Source organism: Ictidomys tridecemlineatus, unplaced genomic scaffold (genome assembly GCF_052094955.1).
Source record: "Ictidomys tridecemlineatus isolate mIctTri1 unplaced genomic scaffold, mIctTri1.hap1 Scaffold_183, whole genome shotgun sequence".
In the NCBI taxonomy this organism is placed as follows: domain Eukaryota; kingdom Metazoa; phylum Chordata; class Mammalia; order Rodentia; family Sciuridae; genus Ictidomys; species Ictidomys tridecemlineatus.
In genome coordinates this window covers 289,932-298,229 of record NW_027521581.1, presented here as the reverse complement: position 1 = coordinate 298,229, position 8,298 = coordinate 289,932, and the positions used below count along the sequence as shown (strand labels likewise).

The window sequence follows — 8,298 nt, the reverse complement described above, 5'->3', positions numbered from 1 at the left end:
ACCTGAGGGTTCTTCCTCTTGGCCTGCCTCTTGGCTCTCAGACATAAAGCCCTCTGAGAAAATGCAGGGGGTTCTTGGGGCAATCCCTGGATGAAGAGATTTCACCAGAGTATCACAGCCCCTGCCAAAAAGATGCTTCACAAAGGTCTGTGGCATGAGCGCATCAAGTGACCTGTAGGAACCTTATCATCAGGCTCAACCAGGGCTTCCTGTCAATTTCACACATCAGCCTTGATAGAGGAGTGGAAATGTAGAAGTTTCTAAAGTTGGATATTAAAAATGGGGAGAGCTCAACATTTTTCTGTGGAGCCCTGAATCCAGAAAGGAGTTGGGAATGAGAGGATGCTATTTATTTCACAGACACTGAAAGAAGTCGGTATTTATTTGCCTCTGACAAATATCAGTAGCGTCATCAGCTTCAATATACCATCAGCAAGAAGTACGGGCAGAAGATTCTGAAGCAAAAATCGTAATAGACAAGACTTCAACTTCCACAGAATATAAGGCTCTTGCAAGTTCTGAGCCATTTCTTCTTGATTGCAGTGAAGAGCAGATCATACATGTGCTAATGTTGCTTTTCTGGGAGAAGATGGAAGAGGGAAGATTTTTCTGTCAGAATAGGACCTTCACCTAACTTCCAAATCAGAAAACAACCATTCTATGAGTCAGATTTTCATCATTTGAACTAAATATCTGAGGCAACAGACGTATAAAGACAAAATGTTTATTTTTCTTATGATTCTGGATGTTCTAACCCAAGCACTAAGGATCCTTTGTGTTGCTCCTGTAGAAAGGGAAGCACAACATGATGTAAGCACATGGCAGAGCAAGCTGCCCTCCTTATGAGCTAGGAAGCCCTGGAGCACAGGCTGGGCCTACAATCTCCTCTGGGGGAAATGCACAGTGACCTGAGAACTTCCCATTACCCTGACCTCTCCAGACTTACACCGCCTCCCAATCACACTGCCCTGTTGACCAAGCCTTTAACATAGGTGCCTGGAGAGTCTTCAACATCCCAACCAAGCTACCCTTCACTGAGTGCAGTTAATCATGAAGCCCTGTTCCTAGGGGAGAAAAAGTAAATACCATGGTGACAGTTTCCTACTCTTAGGTGTCTTCAACTCTATGTACTTCAATATTCACTATTATGTCGTCAAATGGAAATCCTGGAGAAAATTCTGGAGATTTTTGTAAAATTCTTTTCATGAACTCAGAAAAGAAAGATAGGACATAAAAACAATTATTAAATTTAATCATTAATTAATAATTAAATGAACTTACTTATTCAATAATTATTGAAGCTTCATATAGAGAATTTCAGAGAAGACTATAAAAAAAATAAATGAATTCCACAACTGCCTTCATTAAGATGAAGAACAGCGGTAGTCCTTCTAGAACTAAGACAAATTTGCAACTGTGATGCCATATGAACAGGACTTCTTTTCACTTTATATGTTTTGTATTAATATTCACTGTCCTGTGTTACTTTGTTACCTGGCATTCCCTCTTATTTGGATTCAGACTTGCCCAATGCTTCCCTAGAGTAGGAAATATTCATACCAGAAATATAAATCAATAAACTCCAGGAAGTACATGCAAAGGATCCACATATCTTTCAGTTCATAAGATTTTCATTTTATCTACACACATGAACAGTCATTGAAATATCTCTATGAAAGTTCATCTTTCCAAGGAAGGAAGACGCAGTCCTTCCTGTGATTGTCTGTCTCCCTACCTGTGGAGTCTGTGTCTGTTTGGGGGATTTTCAAATATTTGACAAGGGCCAAAATTTCTTTGATTGTTCAAAGCCAAGTCATTATTCTAAGTGTGCCCAGTTTTCAATAACCATATAATAATACTCCTAGGAAATTTGTACCATCATAAAGGGACAGTTATCAAAAGAGTGATAAGTGATAAATACTTTCTTATTTGGTAAATTTTTGTATAATTTTTTTTCTTTAGTATTAAAGTGAGCTTACCAAAACCGGAAGTTAAAAATGAGTAACAATACCAGTGAAGCCTAGATTTGTCAGCTTTTTCGCTACAGTGAAGACCCAATCTGATCAGAATTATCTTAGGGGAGCAAAGTTTATTTGGGGGCTCATGAGTTCAGAGGTCTCAGTCCATAGAGAGCAGGCTCCATTCTTTGGAACCTCAGGTGAGACAGAATATCATGGCAGAAGAGTGTGGCAGAGGGAAGTAGCTGACAGGATGATCAAGAAGCAGAGAAAGAGATTTCTACTTTTTACTTACAGATAGATAGCCCACAGCCTTGACCAAAAAGACAGACCTCCTCCAGGTCTGGAGGCACCCTGCTTGCCTTCAGTTACCTTCCAACCAATCCAAACAGGTGAGTAATTCACAGATTGGGTTAAGGCTCTTGATGCCCAATTAACTTCTACTCTCCAAAGATTCAAAGAAGTATTTACCAGAAGAGAAAACAGCCTCTGAAACCCAACACAGCATGTTTGGAAAGTATAAAAAACAAAAACAAAAAAGACAATAAAAATGTATCCAAAGAGTTGTGACCAGATGAATAGCTTACAAATCAGCCACCTTTGTCAATACCTGCCATGGCTGCTCACTCAAATGAGAACAACTAAGATATCCCTGCACCAGCTCTTCCTCATTTTCTCAAAGAAACATCAAATGGTACAAATGCTAAACAGAGGAAAGGGAGAAAAGGCAGTGCCAAGGACCAGCTCTCTTTTTTCATCACCTCTAGCTTGCCCAGCTCATGTGGAATTTGGCTTCCATGCTGACAACTAGTATTAGGCCACCTAATTATACATTCAGCCAGGGAGCCTGCCTCAGAAAGGTACTATAGAACAAATTCTGGTGCAAGTTCTCCTTTGATTTCAGGCCTTGGAATGATTGTGAGCATCCTTTCTTCTTCAAGAATAGGCAGACTAACACCCCACCCTCGGTGGACAATCATACCTGGACACAATATGTGGGAACAAAAAAGAAAGAAAAAAGAAAAGAACAGAAAAGACAAGAGAGAACGACAAAGAGGCTCACGAACTTTGATCCTCCAGATGCTCCGATTTTCGGCAACCCACACAAGGAATCATGACAATGACTTGATTTCCAGACAGTCACTGTCCTCAAACATCTCAAACATCTTCTTCTGCCTATTCTTGAAGAAGAAAGGATGCTCACAATTATTGCAAGGCATGAACTCAATGCACTCCACTCAAAAATCCTCTCACCCTGTTTCAATTCTTGTGAAGGAAGTGCCGAAGTATTTGAACAATACTCCGGTGAAATGACTGCAGAGCATGGGGAAAGTCCGGCACATAGAAAGGAAGTGTCTCACATCCATCCACTTCGGAGTCACAGGCCTGGAGATCCTAGGCTCTGGCAGAAGAGTGCACTGGTGTGTGTCCTCCATGGGACTTTCTGGGTTTTGCGTGCCAAGGGTCCCCCTTGGTGGCTGCTATGCCATCCTGGCTGCTGTCGACATACTTGCGGGTGTCACAGGACAGGCGGACTGACAGCCCAATGACGTCACCGTGTGCCAGTCATCCTAGGGGCTTCCTGACCTGGTGGCATCCCAGGAAGATCCAACACAAGCAGCAGCTCAGTGGTCACGTTAGGAGGGGAGACCTTAGGACCGAACCCCATGAGGGCATGTTCTTTTCAGCACAAGCGGCCCCCAACTCCTTCAGCCCCTGCAAGTGCAGAGTGGTTCTGCTGGTGGCCTGTCTAATGTGCCCTCTGGGCACTCCTGCTCCTTCCAGGGCCCTGGACCCAGCTGTCACTAGCCTGCCAGCAACACCCTGCAGTACCGCTAGGCGGCGCTGCCTGCAGTTGGTCGCACCAGGCAGGCCTAGTGCCAGAACACCCTGCCTCCTGGTGCCAGCCCACTCTGGACTCTGCAGGTGCAGCGAACCTGGGAGGACTGGAGGGCTGGCGAGCACTAGGAGGACGCGAGGATCAACACAGGTAGCACCAGCCCCAGCGGCATTGCCCTCGCATCCTCCTTCTCCAGGTCCTGGCCTCGCTGAAAGTTGGCCCAGTCAGCGAATTTGCCTGGGTTCCCAGCAGCCCTAGGGAGCAGCCACTGTGGACATATGAGGGCAGTGGAATATCCAAAGCAGCTGGGCGGGTTATGGGAACTTTGAGCTCCACCACCTCCTTCCACCGGGTGCCCCTCCATTCCTAGAAAGCAAATTCTGGAGATTATTGCAACCTGGTCAGAATGAAGGCTAAGGGCAGGTGGGTGGATCTGTTGCTTTTTGGTGAGGGCAGCAGGGAGAGAGTACCTGAACATGGGTGACAGAGGGAAGGAGCAAGAGAGCAAGGGAGCTTCCAGCATGGTGCACCCTCTGCACCAGCCAGGCCCACTTTGGTGGCTGCAGCTGCTGCTGCTGTTGCTGCTACTTTTGCCACTGCCTGGCACCAAGTCCAGTCCAGAAATCCTCTGGGCCCGACAATCCAAGGGTCCCTTCCATTTACCTGCAGCTGCAGAGATATCTAGCCAGTCGGGATGAACCTGAGGCTTCCTCCTCTTGGCCTGACTCTAGTCTCTCAGAAACAAAGCCCTCTGAGACAATGCCCCAGGTTCTTGGGGCAACCCCTGGAGGAAGAGATTTCACTGGAGTGTCACAGCCCCTGCCACAATGATGCTCCAAAAAGTCTGTGGGATGAGTGAACCAAGTGCCTGATTGTAACCTGATAATCAGGCTCAACCAGTGCTGCCTGTCATTTTCACACATCAGCCTTGCTAGAGGAATGGAAATGTAGAAGTTTCTAAAGTTGGATATTAGTAAAAGGGGGAGAGCTCAAAACTTTTCTGTGGAGCACTAAATCCAGAAAGGAGTTGGTAATGAGAGGATGGTGTTTATTTCACAGACACTGAAAGAAATGTAGCTGGTACTGATTTGCCTCTGACAAATAGCAGTAGCATCACCAGCTTCAAGATATCATAAGCAAGAAGCACAGGTGGAAGATTCTGAAGCAAAAAAAGAATGGAAAGAATTCAACTTCCATAGAAAATAAGGCTCTTGCAGGTTCTGAGCCATTTCTTGCTGATTGCAGCACACAGCAGATCACACATGTGCTAATTTTGCTTCTCTAGTGGAAGACCTAAGAGGGAAGACTTTCCTGACAGAATAGAACCTTCACCAAACCTGTAAAATAATAAATCAACTGTTCTATTAGTCAGCTTCCCATGACTTCAATGAAATACCGGAGATAACTGGCATTTATAGACAAAATGTTGATTTTTCTTATGATTCTGGATGTTCTAACCCAAGAACTAAGGACCCTTGTTTTGCCCCTCTAGAAAGGGAATCACAATATGATGTAAGCACATGGCAGAGCAAGCTGCTCACCTCATGGGCTAGGAAACACTAGAGCACAGGCCCGGCCTACAATCTCCTCTGGGGAAATGTACTGTGACCTGAGAACTTCCCATTACCCTGACCTCTCAAAACTTGCACTGCCTCACAATCACATTGCCCTGTGGACCAAGCCTTTAACATATGTGCCTTGAGATACTTCAACATCCTAACCACAGCTACCTTTCACTGAGTGTCGTTGATTAATCATGAAGCCCTGTTCCTAGGGAAGAGAAAGTAAGATTTCCACTGTGACACTTTTCTACTAGTAGGTGTCTTCAACTCTATGTATTTCAACATTCATTATTATGTTGTCAAATGGAAGTCCTGGAGAATGTTCTGGAGATTTTGTGAAATTGTTTTCATTAACTCAGAAAAGAGAAGTAAATAAATGTATTTGAAATGTGGAACATTAGTGTAACGTTGTACTCTCAGTTGGAATCTGGCTCATTAAGCTTTTTGCTTTATAACAGAGTTCTTTGAAAATACTGTGGGATACTATCTGCAATTCTGATTTTCTCTACTATTTTTTAGTTCTATCTACTTAGTCCTCGTAAAAGTATGCGTAATTTCTTTTTTCAAATATCTGTGTTCTTCTAAGGATAGGCGTTCCTATACTCATTTAAAAGCATACAAACTAATAACCAAAGTGAAAGTAACTGCAAAGACATAAGAATATTATTTTTGCTTCTAATTTTAATATTACTTTGTCCTTGATAAATGTTGACATGTGCCAAGGCATAACTGATCCAAGTTAAGTATATTCTGAATTTTCATTAATAATAATGTTTATGAAATTATGGTCATACATTTGGTACTACTATGTAAACCATTTAATTTATTTGATACAGGAAAGACAGAAAATAAAAATAATTATTAAAAACTATGACACCAACGACTACCCAGCCGGCAGCTCAGAGGAGGAAAAGCGGCTCACGCGGCCCGCGTACAAGTGCCTGAGGAGGCCGGTGGCGGGGCTCTGGGGACAGCCAGGGGCTCCGAAGCCGGAGACTGTCCCGGGTGGAGGGAGAGAGGGGCTTTCTTCCCTGGGGCGGGCTCTGGGAGAGAACGCACCACGCGCACTTTGGGGGGGTAGCCGAGAAAGCAGCTTGGATCTCCCACCTGGCGGGACTCCGAGTGCAGGAGAGGTCCCAGGGTCTGGGTGGAAGCCAGAGCTGTGTGCACGGGGTCTCTAGCCAGGACAGCGCTTCCCTTTCCCCCTCCAACCCCGCGCTGGCTGCCTGGGGAGGCGGAGCAGTCGGCCTCGCCCACCGGGCGGGAAGGCTGCCTGGCTCCCCGCGCCCTGCACGGTGCCCGCTTGCCTGACGCCCTGTCCGCAGCTACATCGCGCTGATCGCAATGGCCATCCAGCAGAGCCCCGCGGGCAGGGTGACCCTGTCCGGCATCTATGACTTCATCATGCGCAAGTTCCCTTACTACCGCGCCAACCAGCGTGCCTGGCAGAACTCCATCCGCCACAACCTGTCGCTCAACAGCTGCTTCGTCAAGGTGCCCAGGACCGAGGGCCATGAGAAGGGAAAGGGCAACTACTGGACGTTTGCAGGCGGCTGCGAGTCGCTGCCGGACCTCTTCAAGAACGGCAACTTCCGCCGCCGGCGCCGGCGACGCGGCCCCAAGCGAGAGGGCCCGAGGGCACTACGCACTGAGGCCGCTGAGGGGTCCCTGGGTCCATCTGAACTCGCCGCGCGGGTCTCCGGCCTCAGACGGAGCGCCTGCCCTGGGCCACGAGGCCCTGGCCCCCGCCCTCCCTGGCGCCCTGGGAAAAGAGGGCCACAAAGACATCAAGTTCAGCATCGACTACATCCTGTCCTCTCCAGACCCTTTTCCAGGGCTCAGGGCTCCATGTCTTGTGCAGGAGGGGAGCTTCCCCCGTTGGAGCCCCAGTAAATAAACCTCCACTTCCGAGGAGGCAGTGAAACATGAGACAGGTTGCTTCCTGGTGGCCACTACAGAATTAGCCTGGGGTCTGGGGTTAGTTTCTCCCCAGGAAGCAGGTCTCAGCCCCACCTTGAGCCATGAAGCCCCCTGATTGCGTATTGCCACGAACTTTGAACTTTCTCCCCAGTCGGACCCTGAGTTCCTGGGTTGGAGGCAAAGGTGGAAGACGGCCTTAGGAGAGCTGCTTACTGTGAAGTGACTTTATCCATTCCGAGAAAAGTTCCCCAGCAGGAACAACCCTCTTGGGTCCAGTTTGACTTTGGAGTTTGCTTGTGGATTTTTCAGATTTCAGTTCCACGGGAAGAATGCAGGGAACATTCCCTGGAGCCACATAGCAGTTCATTCCTGGTGAGGTGAGAAAGACTCGTGGACAGCCGTGTTCCAAAGCTGGTGTGTGCTCAGCAAGCAGTCAGTGAAGTTGGCTAACACCTCCCTGTAGGTTAAAAAATAATAAGGTAAAAAAGATGAAGACAGATATTTACTCATCCTCGTGAACAATAATGACCCCACATTCCTGATGCCCTGTGTTTGGGTTAATAGGATCAGAAGTAACAGATGTGTCTTGTGTTGTCAGCAAAGTTTTGATGATGGTTTAAAATGCCCCTTGCACAAATACAAATATGGGAAAGAAGAAAGGAAGGGTGGGAGGGGCCCAAATTTGGGAGGGCAAAGCCAGTTCTTCTGAGCAGGCATCCACTCCTGCTCTGGCACCAGCTGGCTTCCCAGAAATGCAGGCTTGGACAGCAAACTGTTGGTAGAGCCCCAAACACGGAGGTGCAGAGCCAAGCATCCGAGCTGGGCACACTCCATTTGAAATGTAAATGATTTAATTACTGTGTAGAGACAAGCAGTTTTAAAAACACAATTATGCACAGTGAAACTATTTGACCAACCTTATCATTTTTCACCAGCCCATTTTCGCAGAGTTAATTGCTTTCTGTGATTTAATTTGCACATTAGTATGGATTACACCTAATCGGATTCGCTAGGTGAC

The 8,298-nt window shown here is 46.7% G+C and overlaps 1 pseudogene; it reads left to right on the top strand.

Annotated features, from left to right (window-relative positions):
- Window positions 1-6,132: 6,132 nt before the first annotated feature.
- Window positions 6,133-7,672, top strand: LOC144372883 (forkhead box protein L3-like; annotated as a pseudogene).
- The last annotated feature ends 626 nt before the right edge of the window (window positions 7,673-8,298 follow it).